The 22,385-nt window shown below is 34.3% G+C and overlaps 1 protein-coding gene across 6 annotated transcripts in view; it reads right to left on the reverse strand.

The window, feature by feature from the left end:
• Nucleotides 1–22,385, reverse strand: part of TCF12 (transcription factor 12) — a 375,328-nt gene that overhangs the window by 317,116 nt on the left and 35,827 nt on the right. Inside the window, exon 1 of one of the 6 annotated variants that reach the window (XM_057542294.1) lies at nt 3,502–3,636. The exons of the other annotated variants lie outside the window; for them this stretch is intronic. The gene's annotated coding sequence lies outside the window, so the exon portion shown is untranslated. Of the gene's footprint in view, nt 1–3,501; nt 3,637–22,385 lie in introns of those variants that run through there. 6 annotated transcript variants of the gene reach the window in all.

The raw sequence follows: 22,385 nt of genomic DNA on the forward strand, positions 1-22,385 counted from the left end.
AAAAAAACCTAATACATGGAGAATTCATTTAATTAAGTTTATAATATACATATCACACAGACTTCCCTGGTGGCTCAGTGGCTAAGAATCTGCCTGCCAATGCAGGGAACACGGGTTCGAGCTCTGGTCCGGGAAGATCCCACATGGCGTGGAGGAACTACGCCCACGCGCCACAACTACTGAGCCTGCGCTCTAGAGCCGGCGAGCCACAACTACTGAGCCAGCGGGCCGCAACTACTGAAGCCCGCGCACCTAGAGCCCATGCTCTGCAACAAAAGAAGCCACCGCAATGAGAAGCCCGTGCACACTACTAAGAAGAGTAGCCCCCGCTCACCGCAACTAGAGAAAGCCCATGCCCAGCAACGAAGACCCAACACAGCCAAAAAATACAATAAAATAAATTTTTAAAAATTAGCTTTAATAATAATAATAATAATATACATATCACAAACCCCACTCAATTAAATGGGCAGCCTAGGCAGCCATACCAGTTAACAATCACGTGCCTAACCCCAACTAACTGGTTGAGACAGGGGTGGCCAATCTGAGACTAGTCAATCCACTGGCTTATTAACAATCAAATGTTCTCTTGTGAGTAGGACCCAAGAGGCAGACATAAAGACAGTGCTTAAGTTGGAGATCTTGTGAATTTGGGCAAAGTGATAAATAAGTAAAGGAAGCTGGTCTGTAAAAGGAACAAGACCAAAAAGCAAACATCCACCTGGGGAACCTGAATCAAGAGACTCTACTGGCCCCTACAGGACACAGAAAACAGACTAACTTCTAGGCACTGCGTGACAGGTTTCAGACATTTGGAAAATACCTTTTACCATAATAAGCTATCAACCTAGGATGAAGAACAAAGCTGTAACATAAGGAATAAAGTGTATTAATATTACATAGGTAAAACCAATAACCATCACCTAGGTAGCAGAAAGGATATGAGAATCATTAGGATAGAAAAGTTTCATATAGATGGACTCATAGTATGTAGTGCCTTACTTCAAATGGCTTGATGCTTCTGAGATTCAACCATGTACGCATTTATCAATAGTTTGTTTCTTTTTGTTGCTGAGTACTTTTCTTTTATATAGATGTGAGTTATCTATCTTGTGGTATAATTGTTTTAATTTATTCACCAGTTGATAAATATTTTGGGTGTTTCCCGTTTGGTATTATTATGAATAAGGCTTCTATGATGATTCTCAAAAAAAAAAAAGGATACACACGTTTCATTGGATAAATTTATCCAATTTATTCTCTTGGATAAATTCCAGGGAGTGGGAATGTTGGGTTATACGGTAAGTGTATGTTGAATTTATAAGAAAGTGCCAAGCTGTTTTCCTAGGTGCCTGGATTATTTTTTATTTCCATTTGAAATGAAATGAGAATTCAGATGCGCCACAGACTCAGCAATACTTGGTATTATGATTTAGTGTTGTTGTTTTAATTTAGCCATTCTAAATGGTGTGCAGTGTGTCTCACAGTGGTTTTAATTCGCATTTTTCTGATTACAATGTTAATGACACTGAACATGTTTACAAGTGTTGTTGGCCATTCATATGTCTTCTCTGATGGAGTGTATTTTTAGATAGCTCTGGCTTATTTTTTTAAAAACTGGGTTGTCATTTTTTGGGGTTACAAGTTCTTTGTATATTACAGGCACAAGTCCTTTTTGAAATATATATTTTGCAAATAAAAAAAAGAAACCACAGCATTTATATAGTAATAGGAACACTGCGAAGAACTTTGATGTACAATCTCAAGTGACAAAATAACAAAATAAAAATATATAAACATTTTTGTTTGGTCTCTTCCCAGTCATACCCTCATTCCTCCAGCTAGTATATGACTATTCAATGTGTTTCTCTCAAGCACATTCTGCTTTCTAAAAATACTTCCAAGTATGCTCACCTCATAAGTCAGAGTCTATTTCTTCAATCATTCCCCAATTCTCAAGAATGCATGGTTCACAACAAGCAAGTAATATTTACTGAACGACTCAAATTATAGAATAAAAAGAATTTTGGTTAGGGCTCAGAAAAGTCAATGGCATTGATATTTTAAATAGAATCAGCAGAAAATAATGTAATAAAATTCTGACATTAAAAAAATTATTCTATGAAAATTTCAAAGAACATTATAACTAAAATACAACTGTATTTTCAATAAACTTTAGTCCAGTAGCTTCTGATTCTGAAGACTCAATTTTAGGAATTTAACACAGAAGACAAGTAAATCAAACTGCTACCACTGAACACAAGAAGCAGAAGTAGGAGTCAAAGCACACAAGATAACAGACAGAAATCAGTAACCTAAGCAAATTGTCAGCAAACCAAACATTGCATATTCTGTAGGAGAATTATTAATAGATTATTAACTCAAGGGCTAAACCATGTTCTAAACTGCCTAGAGTTGCAATAATATGGTAGACACCAATCACGTGTGCCTATTTAAATATAAATTTTAAATAATTAAATTTTAAATCACTTCCTCAGTTGCACTAGCCACATTTCAAGTGCTTATTAGACACATTTGACAAAGATTTTAAAAGCTTTCATCACTGCAGAAATTCTAACATACAGTGCTGGCCTAGGGCGTTTGGCAGGCCCAGCTAAGAGCCTAAGGGAGCCTTAGTCTTCTTAAGATTTTTTTTTCTATGAAGGAAATAGAGCATTTTGCTTTAGGATTTATTCTTACTGAATAGTAAAAAAAAAAAAAAAGAGAGAGAGAATATTTATATAAGTAAGGTATAAATACAAATAATGGACTATAAATACTCTCCCTTGGGAGGTAACCACAATATTGAATTTAGCTTTATCATTCCCTTGCTTTTTAAAATAATTTTACCAAATATGTTTCCCTAAAAATGTTTTTTTTTCCCTGTTTAATTTTATATTAGTAGAATCATACTTTTTCTTTACCTCACTTGTTCTTTTCACTATTTCCACTTTGAAGTTATTCTCATCCACCTAAATAACACTGCAACTTGATAAACTACAAAAAGGTCAGTTTTTCAGACTTGTGGTTGCGAAGGGGGAGGGCGTTGGGGGAGGGATGGAGTGGCAGGTTGAGGTTAGCAGCTGTAAGCTTTTATATATAGAATGGATAAACAACAAGGTCCTACTGTACAGCACAGAGAACTATATTCCATATCCTATCATAAACCACAGTGGAAAAGAATATTTTAAAAAAGAAGGTATATACATATATATATGTATAAGTGAACCACTCTGCTGTACAGTAGAAATTAACACAACATGGTAAATCAACTATACTTCAAACAATTCCAAAAAAAAGCTCAGTTTTGTTCAAAAAAGCTAGGCCTAAACAAATGAAATCATCACCTACATACCAAAGTTGTACAAGTTACAAACTCCAGGCTTAAGGCTCCAAATGATTCTCTAAATAAAAAAGGAATGCTTTTTCATATACTGTATATTCAACTGATCATAAACCTTGTGCATCAAAGACAGAGCTTAGTTGCTGTAATACAAATACCTGTTTTTCCTTTCGTTCTCTTTTCTCTTCATTGTAGAGCAGCAGTTACCAAAGTGTGGTCCCTCAAAACCAGCAGCATCAGATCACAGGGGAACTCGTCAGAAATGCAAATCCTGTGCCCCATCCCAAACCCACTGAATCAAAAACTCTGGGGATGAGGTTTTGATTGTCTATGTTTTAACATGTTTTAACAAGCCCTCTAGGGCTTGTCCATGTTTTAACAAGCCCTCTAGGTGACTCTGATATGTGCTAAAGTTTAAGAACCTCTAGAGAAGTATCTCAACAATCAGTATACATAAGATGTTAAACATATTCTACAAACGGAAATTTCTAACAGTTAACAAATAAGCTCAATTACCAAAAACAGATTACTCTTTTTCCACTTGTTGAACTTTAGAAACTTCAACTTACTCTAAAATACTACTTTCTAAACAAGCTGATTGGCCAAAATACACACAAAAAACAACAAAACTACAAATTTTACATTCTCCCTATATATACATATAGTTGCCCTCCCTCCCTCTCTCTCTCTCCTCTCTCTCTCGATATATATATATATATATATATATATATATATAGTGATGTGGTTTTACATATATATAATTTTCTTAATCTTAAGAGTGTCTAATTTTTAAAATTAACTTTTCTGCTTATGGTCTCTCTCTCTTTTTTTAAAAAACATTTTTCCCACACGCACCTCGGCCAATTGCCTTTCTTTGGCAAATACTGTATGTGTCCTTTTCTAACAGGAAGATTTTTTTTCTTGGAAATTTATAAAGGATGTGTATGTATTAAGGCTCTCAAACTGTTGTTATATATTGCAAATACTTTCCCAAATGTGTAGTTTGCCCTTATACACTTTAACTTAAATTTATAACATAACAGTTTGGCTTTTTTTAATTAAAAATATTTTAGCATACAGATAAATACAAAATAATATAAGACTCATGTTTCCAACACCCAGATTTAACAAATGTTAACTTCTTACTATATTCATTTCATACCTCGAAGAGATAAAATATTACAAATAGAATTTTTATATTGATAGAATAAAATATTTACGTATTTTCCTTTGTTTCTCTTTCTTTTTAGGCTTAGTTCTTTCTTACTCTCAAATCAGAGAAACAGTCAATTATTTTTCAGAAAATTTAACATATTATGGGAAATTTCAAACATATATAAAAAGGAGACAGCTTTAACTATTATCAATTCATTGTCTACCTTGTTTCATCTATACCAGGCAGGGGTCAACAAATTTTTTCAGTAAAATGCCACACAGTAAATGTTTCAGGTTTTTTGAAGCCCACTGGTCTCTGTTTGAATTACTTAATTCTGCCTTTATATCACAAAAGTAGCCACAGGCCATATGTACATGAATGGGTATGGCTGTGTTCCAATAAAACTTTATTTACAAAAACAGGCTGTAAGCTAAATGGTCTGTAGCTTACAGCCCCTTATCTATACACTACCCATTTCCTCATTCCTGCATTATTTTAAAAAATCTCCAATATATCATTTCATCTCAACTGTAAATATTGCTGTACTTCTAAACAATAAAAGTTCTTTCTTTAAAAATAATTGCAATACATTACCCATAAAAGAGCTAACAAAAATTCCTTAATACAGATATCCATTATCCTAATGTGCAATCATTTCATAATTTTTTATGTTTTTTTTTTCTAAGTGGCATATTATATTACTTTTTTTTTTCCTTTTGGCTGCGCCGTGCGGCACGCAGAATCTTAGTTCCCCGACCAGGGATGGAACCCCGTGTCCCCTGCAGTGGAAGCTGGGCATCCTAACCACTGGACCCCCAGGGAATTCATTTCATAATTTTTAATTTTATAATGTTTGTTTGCATCAGGATCCAGAGAGTCCAGACATTGCAATTGTTTGATATGTCTCTTAGTCCCTTTTAATATTTAGTTGCACTGTTGTAGTAGGTTAAAATTGTGTCTCTCAAAAAGACTATGTCCAAATCAATACACCGAGTACCTGCAAATGTGACCTTATTTGGAAGTAGGGTCTTTGAACAAGTAATTAAGTTAAGGATCTCAAGATAAGATCATCCTAGATTTAGAGTAGGCTCTAAATCCAATGACTGGTGTCCTTATATTAGAAAGGATAAATATGCTGTCACAAACCAAAAACATCAGGGTGCCATCAGAAGCTGGAAGAGGCAAGGAAGGATAAACCCCTACAGCCTTCAGAAGAAGTATAGCCCTGCCAACACCTTAATTTTGAACTTCTGGCCTACAGAACTGTCAGGGAATAAATTTCTGCAATTTTAGCCACCCAGTTTGTGGGTAATTTATTACAGAAGCCCTAGGAAATTAATATACCTATCCAACAGAACTTTCTGCAAAGATGGAAATGTTCCATAACTGCAGTGTCTGATATAGTAGCCACTAACCACATATGGCTGTTGAGCACTTGAACTGAGGATCTGAATTTCTAATTTTATTTAACTTTGTTAATTTTAAGTTTTAAATGTGTCCCCTCCTGTTTGTTCTTTGAGACCTTGGGAGGAGAGGGAAGAAATTTTTGGTTGCTCTGTAGTTTCCTACAGTCTAGATTTTTCTGATTATATCCAGCAAGGGGTTGCTGTTAGTATTTAACATTTTCTTCTTCTGTATTTTCCATAAGTTAGTAGTTGAATTTAGGTGCTTGAGGTTCAATTCTTTTTTCTGGCAGGGGCAAGATTTTTTCATGGGTAGTATTTTGTCTTACATCAAGAGGCAAATGTTCTGGCTGTTTTTCTCTAGTAGTGTTAATTTTCACAATGTTCAATGCTTACATTCATTAACTTATTAGGGCTTACAAAATGATGATATTCTAATTTTATAATTCCTTTCCCATTTGTTAGCTAGAAGAGTTCTATAAAAATGAATTTCCCCCTCATCATCTACTTGGTTGCCCAATGGTACAGTTCTTACAGGAAAGATAGGATAAGCAATTCTTTCCTTTCATTTCCCACTTTTAAAATAATGACTGGTTCAATAGCATCCTCCACCAGTATGACCAGTCATTTTTTAAAGTCATTATGAACTCCTGTATTTAAACATATATGAAGTGTCTCAATCCGCTACAGATATTATTAAAGCTCAAACTGTCCAATTTTCAGCCTGTAGGAAGCTCTTCAAGTTGGACCCTGAGTCTTTCTGACAAGATTCCATTAGTCTTTGAAGCTTCCTTATTACTTATTACCTGGTATAACAAGATGTTCCAGGCTTATTTTGTACATTTCCTGCATCAAATACAAAACCAGCCATTTTTTCCAAGTATCTCTGACTACTTTTAGTGAGAAACAATGTGTAGAGGCCTCAATTTAGATGCAAAGATAGCTCTTTTTAAAAAACTTAATTCTAAACTTTTATTAAAATTGTTACTTGTAATTGGCTATGTGTCAACTCTCTGCTATAAGTGCTTAGAACTGCCTCAAATTAAATAGTAATAAACAAAAAATTAGTTTGGGGTTACTAGAATACTTTATTTTTTAACATATTCACAAAGGTTATAGAGCAAGGCAGACTTTATTATGTAATTCAATTTTTTTAGGATGAGATGCTAATAATTTGAAATCACCCAAAGAAAATTCAATTATTACTTAATTTATTAACAATCATTAAAATACCTACAATTCACACATATTTTCTTCCTCAAAGTATAGGAGTATGATTATATACAAATTATAAGACTATGATTATAATTATACACACGATAATTATATACTTTAAATGTAGTGTTCAGTAGCAAATCCAATGACTCCAATACAGCTTTAATTCTTCTTTAGACTACATTTTGTCAACTATAGATAAAAGCATCTTGATTACTAATATTTTACTATTACCATATCTTGATTATTATTAGATCATGTCATGAGTTAGATGGTAGTACATAAATCCAAATGTAAAAATGAATTTAATCTATTAATCACTAAAGATTGCTAGAGACATGTTGCTTTCCACTTGCACGTGCTAAATGTGGTTCTTTACTAACATTTTATCAATAACACAAATGTTTTTCTTAAAGGAAAATGGGGGACATTTACAAAATTAAATTAAACAGCTAGAAGTCTAATGTTTTAGCAAATGTATTTAACAAATTCATTCTGTAAATGGCCAAACAACAAAAACAAAGACAGTGTCTAAATGAATATTTTTGTAATATCCTACCTAGCAAGTTTAATCAATGATAAAATTACTGACTAAAAACTATCTAGGAAGCACATCCATGCAAGGGGTTGACATAGAAGAGTATGAAATAAATTAATATATATACATATACACATTTATTCATACACATACATTCACTCACAAAAACACACACACACCCCTGTCTCATCTATAATTATTTCTATAGACAGATAGACTGATGGATGGATGGACAGATGGATGGATACACAGAAGGAAGAAAGAAAGATCAGTTTATCTCTACTTCAAATTCCAACTGAACACCACAAGATTTCTTCCTTCTAGCCTTCTCCTTTTGCATATTTAAAACTCCCTCCTCCAACAATAAGAAATCTGGCTTCCATTACCCATAAAATATTTTTTTACCATTTGCTCAATCCTGGTATACATAGAAAGTAGTTTTGGATTTGCTAACCCATAGTAGCTCTGCACAAAAAACGAAAGCCTATAAACTGGGTAGTTTTTAAAGAGGTCTTTTTGTCTTCGGCCGTAAGGCCATACAGTCCAAATACTGTGTTCAAAATGTGTTGGTGTGCCCCCATCCCAACCCACATTGTTAACTATGTAATTCATTTGAAATCAGTTGAGTTCATTTGTTTCTGTTTTAGTCCACTTTTGTTTTCATTTTTTTCTCTAACTTTACAGATTTAAAAAACAAAAAGAAACATGTGAAACAATGACATAGTTCCAAAAGTCAGAACCATACAAAAAAGTATACTCAGTAATGTCACAACCTCCTCCATTTCTTTAATCCCACTCCCATCCCTCATTCTTTCCACCCTGTTCCTATTCACTGTGTCTGTGGTTTCTAGTTTATCCTTCCTGTATTTCACCTGCAGATATATGTGTAATTTCTTATGCTGCCTTCTTTCTTACATGAGTTAGTATAGTACAGATGCTCATTTGTACTTTGCTTGTGGCATTATACTTAATCATATAATCCTAAAAAATCACTCCATATCAATTCATAGAGGTTTCCTCATTCTTTTATATACAAGCATTTTGTGGATGTACCATAGTTTTTATTTAATCATTCTCCTCTGTATTGACATTTAGGTTGTTTCCATTATTTTACAATTAGAAGTAATGCTGCAATGAATAATCTTGTCCCCGTGTACTCTTGTATTGCTGGAGGTAAATCTTCAGAGTCAGCTTCCAGAAGTGGAATTGCTGGGTCAAAAAGCAAATGCATATGTAGTTTTGTTAGATACTGCCAAAGTCCCTTCCAAAAGAGTTCTGCCAACTTGCATTCTCACCAGCAATGTATATAGGAATGGGTCACACATTTTAGTGACAGGGAACAAACGTATTAGTTACTAAGTATAGGTAATTCACTTCTTTTATAACAACTTCATTGAGATATAATTCACATACTTCACAATTCACATATTTAAAGTATACAATTCAATAGTTTTCATTTATTCATAGTTGTGCAACCATCAAATCACCACTTTCAATTTTAAAACATTTTCATCACACAACACCCCCAAGAAACCCATGTCCATTAGCAGTCCCTCCCCTTCCTCCCTCAAACTATTCCCTGCAACCCTCATGGCCTAGGTAACTACTAATCTACTTTCTACCTTTATAGATTTACCTATTCTAGACATTTCATAAAAATGGAATCATACAATATGTGACCTTTTGCAACTGGCTTCTCTCATTTATCATGTTTTCCAGGTTCCGCCATGTTGTAGCATGTATTATTACTTTACCTTTTTTTTTATGGCCAATTAATTCTCCACTGCATGGGTATACAATACATTATACATTCATCAGTCAACAGACATTTGGCTTGTCTTTTACTTTTTGACTGCTATGAACAATGCTGCTATAAACACTCATGTACAAGTTTTTGAGTGGACATGTTTTCAACTCTCTTGGGAGCAGAACCACTGGGTCCTATGGTAACTCTAGGATAAACATTTTGAGGAATGGCCACGATGATTTCCAAAGCAGCTTGTACCATTTTATATTCTCACCCAACAGAATAACTCACTTTTTAATTTGACTTATGCTATTATCAATTGCCACATCACCTTCTATTCCAGGTCTAGTAGCTAGCACAAACAAAATAATTCTAAATGTGGTGACATGTAATCAGGGCATTGTTGAGTGCAGATTAGTTAACTTTCCTTGCGGTATTATCAACCTAAAAATTGTCTCTCTGCACATATATATAATACATGACTTATGCAATGACAGTTAATGAGGACTATTTTATTTAATTTTGGCCTTTCCAATTACCTGACCTTTGCTCTCAAGTGCCTGATAAATCCATTTACTGAAAGAGAGACTGTGACTTGCTACCAAAGGGACAAGACAGAGTTAGTGAATATTCATTTTCCTACAATCAAAAACATTTCCCATGTTGTAGTCCCACTACTATCTTGGGAAAGGATTGTTTGTGTCCTTTAACCCACCTTTAGCATCTCAAAAGCCAGTCTTGGTGGGAGAGATCATAGAGTTTCGAGGCCCAAAAAGGCAGGTGGGCAGGAATTCCCACCTTCTGACCACAGGGATTTGTGGGAAGACTAGGAAAAGGGATCTAGTGAAGTGGTCAGCATCTTCTCTTCCTTTGACCTCTTGCTCTGGAAGGAAGCCACTTCTTGAGCCACCCTGTGCCAAGCTGGGGTACAGTGGCATCAAAATACCAGTTTGTATTACCATCAACGAAGTAAGAAAATACCTCTCTCCTCACAGCTAACAAGTATTTGATTGTACTTTTAAATTTCTGCCAATCTCACAGGTGAAAATTGGCATCTCAGTGCAAGTTTTAACTTGGATTTCTCTTATAAGTGAGAGTGATTATCTTATCATATGTTTAAGGGAAATTTTCATAGCTTTTTGTGAGAACTATCTGTCCATGTCTTTTTACCTATTTTCTATTAGGGTCTCTTTCTATTTTGCCTTTACATGAGGGATATTAGCCCTTTATCTGTGATATATAATGCAAGTATTTTCTCCCAGTTTTATATCTTTTTGGCTTTGTTATTAGTGGGGTTGTTGCCATGCAAAAGTCTTAAATTTTTATAAAGTCAAATTTACCAATCTTTCCTTTTGTTGCACCTGGATTTTGAGTCACAGAAAACCTTTCCTTACACCCAGGTCACAGAAGAATCCACCCATGTTTTCTTTTGGTATTCATATAGTTTCATTCTTAATAAGATCTCTGGTCATTTGCTGTTTATTTTTCTGTATGATGTGAGGTATGAATTTAATTTTATCTTTTCCGAAATGGTTAACCATTTCTTAAAATGGTTATCCCATTTGTTCCCTCTGAAACGCCAGGTTTATCATGTACTAAATCTCCATAAGTCTTGGGTCTATATCTCAGTTTTCCTATTCAATTCCAGTCTTCTGTCTGCAGGATATTAAAGAAAAATCTAATCTGCAAAATTAGATAGACTAGATGTAGCTTAAGATTCCTTCCATTCTAATAGTATACAGGCTCCTCAAGAAACTAAAAACAGAAATGCCATATGATCCAGCAATCCCACCCCTGGGCATACATCTGGACAAAACTATAATTCAAAAAGATACATGCACCCCTATGTTCATAGCAGCACTATTCACAATAGCCAAGACATGGGAGCAACCTAAATGTCCATCAACCGATGGATAAAGAAGTTGTGGTATATGTGTATGTGTGTACACACACACACACACACACACACACACACACTGGAATATTACTCAGTCATAAAAAAGAATGAAATAATGCCATTTGCAGCTACATGGATGGACCTAGAGATTATCATGCTAAGCGAAGTAAGCCAGAAAGAGAAAGACAAATACCACGATATCACATATATGTGGAATCCAAAATATGACACAAGTGAACTACGTACGAAACAGAAACAGACTCACAGACATAGAGAACACACTTGAGGTTGCCAAGGGCGGGGCGGGGGGAAGGGGGAGAGGAGGGTTGGATTGGGAGTTTGGGACTAGCAGACGCAAACTATTATATATAGAATGGATGAACAACAAGGTCCTACTGTATAGCACAGGAAACTATATTCAATATCTTGTAATAAACCATAATGGAAAAGAATACGAAAAAGAATATATATAGTCTTTGAATCATTGAATCACTCTGCTGTACACCAGAAACTAACACAACATTGTAAATCACTGTACTTCAACAACAACAAAAAAAGATTCCTTCCATTCTATATCCAACTCTTAATTAAAAAGAAACTTACTCCACATCCATAGTCAGTCACTCTTAAGTGACATGCTAAAACTAACTGGTCTAATTGTATACAATTGACAATGATTATTAGGATTTGCTGATTTACAAATATTACCTTGAAACTTTTGTCCATCCACTGATAGCTAACAGAACCACCAGACAGATACTGACTTAGTTTGAAGGGCAACATTATTTAATTAAATATATTTCAACAGTTTTCTTAACTCTAAGCATAAACATTTCATAGCTCCTCCACACCTTTCAATATCAATTTTACCATGATATTCACAGGCTTATTATCATATTTAATAAAAGCCATATAGAGAAAAAGTAGCAAAATAAAGACCGTAACAGTATTTTCACTTCTGTATTTCTAAAATATCAGTCTTACTGATAACCTAATACACATCATTTTCTCTCCTGCTCCTATGAGCTGTGCCTGCTTAGCCAAACCCGATCCATCTTCCTCTCACCTACTCAAGCAACTCTCCCTCTCCTTGTATCATCAGTTCTTTTTCTTTCTATTGACTCATTCCCATGATCCTACAACATGCTATTAACTCTCAATCTTAAAAAAAGATAAAAAACTTAAAACTGCTTTTGACCCACTTACCTCTCCCCACCACCACAAAGCTACACCCCTTTTCTATCTTTCCCACAAGAGCAAAATTCTTGGGTAAAGGGCCTTATTCCTGCTGTCTCTAACTTCTTTACTTCCACTCTCCCAAACTCCCTCCCACTAGACTTTTGTCCCCGCCACTCTACCACAACTGCTTATTCTGAAGTTGTTAAATCAAATGATCAACTCTTAATCCTCATCTTAACTTACCCATCAGCAGCATTTAATACTGTTAGTAGCCCTTCTTCCTGAAACATTCTCTTCATTTACCTTCCATGATTCCATACTTGCCTGGTTTCCTCCTGTATTTCTTGACATGCCTTCTCAAGTATCTCTTGCTCATCACCCTAACTTCTAAATGTTGAAGTACATACACAGTCCTTTGATCTCTTCTTCATCTTAATTCACTCTGATCCCATGGCTTTATATTCCATATATACTCAGATGTGTATAATTCAATAGTTTTTAGTATAATCACAGCTATGCAACCATCAAATCACCACTATCAATTTTAGAACATTTTCATCACACTAAACCCCCAAGAAACTCATTTCCATTAGCAGTCACTCCTCTTCTCCCCACAATCTACCAACCCAAAACTCAGCCTAGATAACCACTAATCTACTTTTCTATCTTTATAAATTTGGCTATTTTGGACATTTCATATATGAACTGTACACCTTAAATGTGTGAACTTTGTGGTATGTGAATTATATCTCAATGAAGTTGTTATAAAAGAAGTGAATTACCTATACTTGATGACTAATAAGTTTTTTTCCCACCACTAAAATGTCTGTGACCATTACTAAATATCACTAGTAAGAATGCAAGTTGGGCACAACTCTTTTGGAAGGGACTTTGGCAGTATCTAACAAAACTACATATGCATTTGCTTTTTGACCCAGCGGTTCCACTTCTGGAAATTTCCCTTGAAAATGTGCCTCCAGAAATACAAGAATACATATGAACAAGATTCTTCGTTGCAGCATTATTTGTAGTTGCAAAATGGAGAAACAATATAAATGTCAATACAAAGAAGAGTGACTCCCAAGTTGGGATCTCCAGTTCACATCTCTACCTGGTATCCCGGAACAGAATATCCAATTACCTACTAATATCTCCCCCTGGATGTCTAATAGGCATTTAACATGTCTGAAAGTAGATTCCCAATCTTACTTCTTACAACAACAACAAAAAAAGGATGTGTTCCTCCTTCAGTCTTCCCATTCTCAATTAGTTACTATTCTTTCTGTTGCTGAGGCCTAACATCTATCAGTCCTACTTTCAGTGTACATCTAAAATTTAACCACATGTTCTATAGCCTCCTAATTGGTCTCTTCTTTCTACTATGCTCTACACAGCAGCCAAGAAGATACTGTTAAAGCATTAAGTCAGATGTCATTCCCTTCAATAGCATCCCATTTCACTCAGAGTAAAAGTCAAAGCCATGTTACTACACTTCCAGATGGCTCCTATTTGTTTCAAATTAACTGAAAAGCAATCTAATTCATCTTAGGTTAGTGCTCTAAGAATAATACTATATGAATGGATCAAAAAGAAAATAACGGGGGCCAGCTTTTTCAACTGTTTCTAATTAAACCCAAGCCAAAGAAATAGGGATCAAAATTATATTCCTGTTTAGTACCAATGAGTAGCTCAAAAATTGATATATATTTTTATCTAGCTAAAAGAGAAGTTCCTCGATTAACTAGCTTAATATGAAACAACACACACTTTCTGGCAATTCAACTATGGTTACTGTGTTCAAATTTCCTCAGATAAGAAAAGCTCCAATGGATAGATTATCTGCCCCGACACTTGACCTCCATTTTTCACCCTAGTGAGGCTGAGCTGAAAAACCTGGGGCAGTGCCCCTACCCAATTCTCAGTAATGAACATCCTCTCTCCCTTTATGAATTTTTTTTGAACCCAGAACAAATCCTAATCAGTTGGTTCCCCACTTCCTCTCCTCTGAGCTTAGCCAAATCCTTTATATGTAAAGGTCAACAAAAAGCCAAGAGTATCGCAGTGAGGAAAGAGACACATCTGGTCCTTGGCATACAACTCTGCCTATCCTCGTCACTCAATGAACTAGACAGATTCACAAACACAAAAGACTGAGAGGAAGCCAGAGTTAAAGAAAGGCTCAAACAAAAACCATGAGTTTCACGAACTATACAGAACTCAACAAATTAGTAAACTAATTATGTTCCATCCAGTACCAACGAATGTCCTTGATAAGAAGTTAACTTGAGACAACCCAGTCTCCGCTCTCAATAACCAAAAGGGATGATTTAAATTTTTTTCCCCTTACATTTACAGAAAAGGCTTCCTCACATCAGGACAGGTTAGGATGTATTCAAAAGAATGTTCCTTATCACAGCATATTAGAGTTTAATGCAGCATTATCACTATCAATAATTATAAATTCAATCAACTTAATCCATTTATGCCAAAAACATTTATATTATTTAATAAGTACTTGATATACCTTTAATTCACAATTGGCTGGCTTTAAGTTTCATGTTCAAACACATTTAATATATATAAACCATTTACTTTGATATTTTTTCAAATAAATTTTGCTACCACACGAGAAAAAAACAAGTGTTTTTAAAAATTTTAATATCAAAGTCACCTGAAGGAGAAATGACAACAGTCCATATATTTCATACTCATATATCAAGTGACTGCAATCAACTATACCCAGAGACAATGAGAGAAATAGCCCAGAAAAAGAGTTTAAACAAAGCCCATGTGCTCTCCTCCACAAGAGGGGTGAAAATCACTCCCAGGCCTATTTTCAAATAGCAACACAGTCTCTGATTTTAACAATACTTACCTCATTAACCATAGGTCAGTTTTTAGCAGGTTAGGTTATACAGCTGAATAAAGATTTTACAACATAAGAAAAGCCAAAACTTGGTTAGTCCCGTTAAAAACTGAGAAACTGATAAATTACTATAGGTAACAAGGAAATAAAATATTAAAATGCCACATATAAACGTAATCAGGAAAAGATTCACATAGAATCAAACAACCCTATCAACCTTCATCATAATACAATACACCATCACTCTATTAGAGCAAAGTACAACAAATATCCATGACTGTAACCCTGACAAAGACAGACATTTGGTAAGCTTTAAGAAAATAATAAAATTTATAATACATTTGGTAAGCTTTAAGAAAATAATAAAATTTATAATACATTTGGTAAGCTTTAAGAAAATAATAAAATTTATAATACATTTTATAAAGATTTTAATCAAAACAATTAAAACAAAGTATTACTTTTTTAAGAAAATTCATCTAAATACAACTCATGCTATCAGAAACAATAAAGAACTATATGTAAATCATTAACCATCAAAGCATTTTCCATAATGATTAACTACAGAGCTTCTTTACTCCACCTATATTAAGGGACTAATAACTATCCTGTGAATGATGACTATCCCTAAAGCTTTAACAGACCCAAAGGACACTGGCACTCCCCTAAGGCCCTAGGCATTTCCCCTAGACCTGTTCAGTAAACAAAAGCAAAGGGCTAAATGTGAATTTTGAACTTATGTACTTTAGATATTTCTTCAATGAAAAATTACTTTTAAAAATAAAGGCTGAAGTTTAACATTTCTAGGTATAAAATGCATGCAAATAACTAATAGATTCTTTTTCAGACAGAATAATAAAATAATCCTAAAATACCTGATTCAGCAGGTAGCTTTTTACCTCCTTCTTCAGTCACAGATTAGAGGGAGAAAATCTTTTAAGAGTTTTTGTAATACCAAAAATTTCCCTATTTTATATTGATCTAGTCTAAAAAGTGGGGATTGTATTTTACATCTGCAGACAACAGTGCTGCTTAAAACTGGGCTATCATTTCAAGAGCTTCTAATAAACCAAATAGCAAAACTTCCATCTGGTCTCAGGAATGGCTTTCCTTAAGTTTTACCAGCATACTGGAAAAAGAAATAGAAAAGAACAACAAAATCAACATATAGAAAGATTCAAGCTAGTCATTCATACATGAGGAAACTGAGTGTAATACAGAAATGACATGTATGTCCCATTCTCAACTGTGGTTCCACATAAGAATTAAGCCCTAGTACCCTAAGTCATTCACTGAATGTACTCAATTTACTTGTTTCCTAGGCATTAAGAATGATACCAACTACGTATCATTCTTGGGAGAACTGAGAAAAGTCATCCAAATCATTTTCTGGGTTCTTCAGTTTAGATGAAGAATTGTGGTTGCCGGCAACTAACAGTCCACATGCTGCAACTAAGAAGTCCGCATGCTGCAACTAAAAGATCCCGCATGCCGCAACAAAGGATCCTGTGTGCCACAATGAAGATCCCACGTGCCGCAATGAAGATCCCACGTGCCGCAACTAAGACCCGGAGCAGCCAAAATAAATAAATAAATATTAAAAAAAAAAAAAAAAAAAAAGAATTGTGGTTGGGAAAAGATCTACACAAATTATTAGCCCTGGGAAGAAGCATTAAAAATAACACAGTATCCTCGAGATAGTACATTGTTTATGATGACTATATATACAACCTATTAAAAAGCTAAACAGTCTATTATTTGAACATAATTTTTGAACATTAACATAGTTTAAATTAAAACCATTAATGAATTAGTTTTCACTAAGTCTAGCCATGTGTCTGGTCCTTTATTATAAGACACAAGAGGGCACAATTCCTGACCACAAAAAGCTTATTACTAAAAAAACTGGTCCAACCCACAACACAAAACACATAAACAAAAAAAATGTGTAAAATCATATTAAGCTATAAATTATTCAATATGTAAATTCTAATCAAGAGTTTGGGAAGGAAAAGATTCCTGGAGGTTACAGTAGACAGGGAAAGCTTAATAACAAAAGTGAAACCTGAGAAGGAAATTCTGAGATGAGTAGTGTTTGGAAAGAAAAATGAGAAGGCATGCTATGCAGGAGTGATGGCCCAGAAGCAGGACTGAACATCCACAAGAGCAAAACCATGATGAAGGCTGAGATTAACAGTGGAGAATAGAGAGAGAGAAAAAAAAGAAAGTTGGTCAGATAAGGATCTTGAAAACAGTAGGCAGATCATGGAGTTTGAGGATTTATTTTTGTTTTTCACTAGTTCTTAAACAATACCAAATTCTGAACTAAGTACTTTGTACTGATTTTTACCTACTCTACTTTTAATATCAGAACCCATTAGTATTAGAACGCATTATACAACTATGATTTTACCAAAAATTGAGACAATTTTAGGCCAGCCAAAACATCACAAAGCACATGCCTGGAAACTTATATTCGCGAAACAGCATACATGTGGTAAGAAAACCTCATGTAAATATTTGTTTTGAAGGAAGATTAGCATTGAGGGGGAAACAAAATATATTTGCCCTCAAGTTAAAGCTAAAAGCGAAATGCTTATTTTCCTTGACTGCTGGCCGACAGTTGTGTGCTTATTGCTGACTGGATCCTTTCCTATCAAAACACCCAGCACTTCAAAAGACCCAACCACTCTGCCAAGATTTCTGCCTTCAAAGAGCTTTTGTTGCCATGGCAATCTCATGTTCTCCGGGAACCAAGTTAGCGGCACCCTACCATACATACATGAACAATGTTCAAACTCTGGCTGATTCCTCCTTGAAACACAGGGTATATATCCTGTCACAACCGTACCAATTTCCACTTGCTCTAATACAAGGAATCAACAGTACCTGACAGTTCATAGAGAACCAGGGTTACTTCAAAATAAACAGATGCATCCAGAAAGAGGGAGGGCAGGTTGAGAGTGGGAACTCTCTTTCATATTTTAAAGCAGATGTCCTAAAGCATGAAGGCCAATGAAATAAAACACTGAGTCCAACTCAAATTTGATCAAAGATTTCTCCCTTTTCAAATATCTCAAAACACTTTTCCTAAAAAAATTAAAGCAAAGATAAAAACAGTACAGGCATAGTACTTTGGTTAAGAATGTCTCCTACACTGACTGAAGATTTAACACCTTATCAAAACAAAGCTAAATTCTGCCTAGAATTAAAGCTTTCCTTAGGAAGAAAGAGTAGAGGCTCTAAAACCATTTCCATAGTACACTCTGTCAAAATTTCATAGAAATATATTTGCTAATAAATGACACGTGGAAAAACTACAGCCAGAGTTTGAGGGTATGTTTCCAGATGTAAAATACTTCTGACCTAAAGAAACTGTTTTTTCATCTCTATTCAACTTATACCACACCACATTCCCAAATCGAGTAAGCTGTGTTTTCTGTACTGTAGTAGCCCTCAAGTTAACAGCAAAGACCATGACAATCATATCCAAAAATCAAGTAGTGTGAAAGAGCAATAAAAGCAATGACCTGCTACGATTCTGAAAATAATCTCATTTTAAGAACTATATGTGTTCCTAGAAAATAGAAGTTAAAGAGTACTTAAATGCTGAATTATCTTTTGCAATTGATTTTCATTACAATTTCAGAAAATGATCCTACTACAGAGGGTAAAAAAAATTAGCCTCAACCTGCTTCAAAGAAACATTCAATTCACGGAAAGTTCTAAGATATTTTTTCCAATATACAGGCTATGAGCATTTAATTTTTCTATACCAACTTTGTCAAACAGTCCAGACTCTTTACTCTTGTAAAGTAATTTTAATGCGCACATATTAGTGAACACAATTCACTTCCACTTCATTAGGGGTTCTGAATTCCTGAAAGTGAAGCTGTTTATAGTATCATTCCAAATATTTGTAGAATTCCAGAGCTGAAAGAGAGTTAAAGATGTCTCAAGTGTTCCAAATTTGTATAAGAAAGTAACCTGAGAGATTCAGTAACAACCTCCTCTTTCTTTTCAAAATGAGGCCCAGGTAGGTTACATCATTAACTGGAAGAATTTTCTCCTGCTTGATGCTGTGTTTTTTTGTTTTTGTTTTTATATAATTATATTCTAGTTTCTCTCTTTATATTTCTGAGATATTGTCCTTAATATGGATTAAAATGTCTATTGCTTCCAATGTCAATAAAGCTGTCTTTTTTCTTTAAAGGTAGTTGTCTAACATGAGTTAAAGGTCAGTGACCCAAAAGACTAAAGGCTACTAAGAACAAAAAAAGTTGTAAGAGACCCGTTATCAAATACAGGAAAATCTGGAGTGGAGTTTAAACCCCAGTACCTAGCATTTTGCAAAGCAGCATTAACAAAGAGCAAACCCATCATGTCAGATATGAAAATCCAATCATTTTCACACCTTACAAAAGAGTAAGAGAAACTGATACTCTGAAAACAGCTAAAACCAACTACTAAAGCTGTGGCTTTCAATTTTTTTTTTTTTTAAACCACAATCCACTTACTGTTAAATACATTTTATATCACCACCTAGTGTACACAAATGTATATTTAAATAACAAAAAAATTTTACAAAAACAATCCTCTAAGTACATGTGATACTGTTCCAATTCTTTATCATGCTCTGTGAGATCCACTAAAATGATTTCTTAACCCACTAATGGGTAATGATCTGCACTTTGAAAATGATGGAAAGTGTAAGTTAGTTACTGATACAAAGCCTCAAGAAGAACAGTTTTCACAAGCATTCATTCCCTGCGTATCTATTAACACTATGTACACAATACTACCTGTTTAACTGTACTGTGCTAGACACTGTACCGTTAAGATTTTGAGACTGCTTATACAAATTTAACTATAGAGTCTTGTACTAGTGGTTTTTATTTTAACAATAAGGTTAGATATGTAAGGGGGAAAAGACAGTCATGTTAGCCCATTTACTCACTGAGTTTTTTTTATAGGTTTTTTTCTATAACATGTCTATAAGAATCCAACAATGTATGCATTTGTATTATTAGTATACATATTCTCTCTTCTGTTAGATATATAAAGCTACACTGCCACATCCAATACATCTTTATTATCCTCAAAGCACTTAGCACAGTGTCAAACATACAGTAAGTACTTATTTACTGAACTAATGGTTTTATCTAATCTCAAAACTTAGTTTATATCTCAGAGAATTAGGATAAGGCACAACAAAATAGCTTTGTGTTAACAAAAGTACTTTTGGATGTAGCTATTAAAATACCTTAAATCTCAAAGCAAATCTCTGAAAGTCTAAATTTTGCTCCATGCATTTGTAAAGACTTCTGAAATTACTTAAAACAGAACTTTATTGCAAAAAAGACTCAAACCAAATTCTACAATGCAGTTATTATTAATCAAATGACTATTAAAACAGTAAATGTGTATTAGTTAGGAAATTTTAATTTAATCATTTCCTTTCTCTAGCAAGTGAATATGTCCAACTCATTCTTTTTTAGATAAGTCAGAATACAAATAAATTACATATTTGACAAATGCATTTTCAAACTTTACAACTCAGAGATAGTGATTTCATTTGTAAAAGAGATATACACTCTATTTTATAGTAGTTATTTATTTTGATTTTTCAGATTAATTTTGTCATGTCAAAAAACTGAATAATAATCCTATTTCTTTTTAAGACCAAAGTTAACTGAAACAGATGCCTGTGAACATCTATTCAATATTTGCTTGCATCACCAAAGCATGACATGACCTGTTTTTAAACAACTGTATTAAATAGTAACAAGCATAACTAACCATGTAATAGCATAAGCATTTGATACTTGAATATGAAATTCTTTAACAATTAAGTAGATTAAACAGCCAAGTCAAAACAAGAAACTTAAATATTGACTAAACTGTCCCCAATTTCTCAATTTACAATAGATTGGACTGAAGAAAATTGGTTTCCTAAGTATGGAAGGTGTTTCTCCTGTAAAAGCTGGATTCTCGCTTCCATATTTCATGAAGCCAGCTAGTTAACTAACATTCATAGTCAGCTCTTCAACAGTTCTTATTTAACCGTTGGACATTGCTCTCTACATGAAATAGCTCCAACATTCACTGAGGAAAAGGGAGCACTATTTTTTGTTAGATTGTAAGTTAGCTCAGCTATGCCACTCCACATCTCACCTGGTAGAATGACTGGAAATCTAGTTTAAGTTTTCAGGATATAGGTTCACTCTACTTTTAGGGTATTGTAGCCTCTCTATGGATGAATGCATATTCATAGTCTATTAGGTCTGCAACAGAAATTAGTCTTATATCCCATACAGAATGTCAGGCTCAAGTAAATGCATAAATATTTTTTGAATAAACAAGTATTTAAGCACCTGCTGCATGCCAGACACTGTCTTAGGCCTGTGACTACAAAGGGTCCAGAACATTATCAATCAGAATGATAAGTGCCACAAGAAACAAACAATTCAAAATAAGACATGACACAACAAGCCAGAAATTTCTCACCGTGCTATAATGCAGAGAAAAGAGCAATGAAGTTGAAACCCAGTCCCACTTTCACAATCCACTATATAAGTTATATAAATTTGGTTAACTCAAAATTAACAAGCTAGATGCCTTTGTGTAAACAGAAATATATAAGCCTAACTTAAACATAAACTTAATTATTGTTTATGGCAGAAACAAAACATAAATCTAATTATACTTTTTATATGAGCTTTTGTTACATATATAAGCACACTACATATTGGGTTGGCCAAAAAGTTCGTTTGGGTTTTTCTGTAACATCTTACAGAAAAACCCAAACGAACTTTTTGGCCAACCCAATATAACAATACACGGCCTAATGAAGTACAGTCCAACAGAACTTTCTACAATGATGGAAATATTCTATACTTGTACTCTCCAATATGGTAGCCACTAGATATATGTGGCTATTAAGTACTTAGAATGTGGCTAGTGCAACTGAGGAAATGAATTTTATTTTTTAAAACTAATTTAGGGACCTCCCCGGTGGTCCAGTGGTAAAGAATCCGCCTT

The sequence above is a fragment of the Balaenoptera acutorostrata genome, chromosome 3, assembly GCF_949987535.1.
Source record: "Balaenoptera acutorostrata chromosome 3, mBalAcu1.1, whole genome shotgun sequence".
Classification (NCBI taxonomy): Eukaryota; Metazoa; Chordata; class Mammalia; order Artiodactyla; family Balaenopteridae; genus Balaenoptera; species Balaenoptera acutorostrata.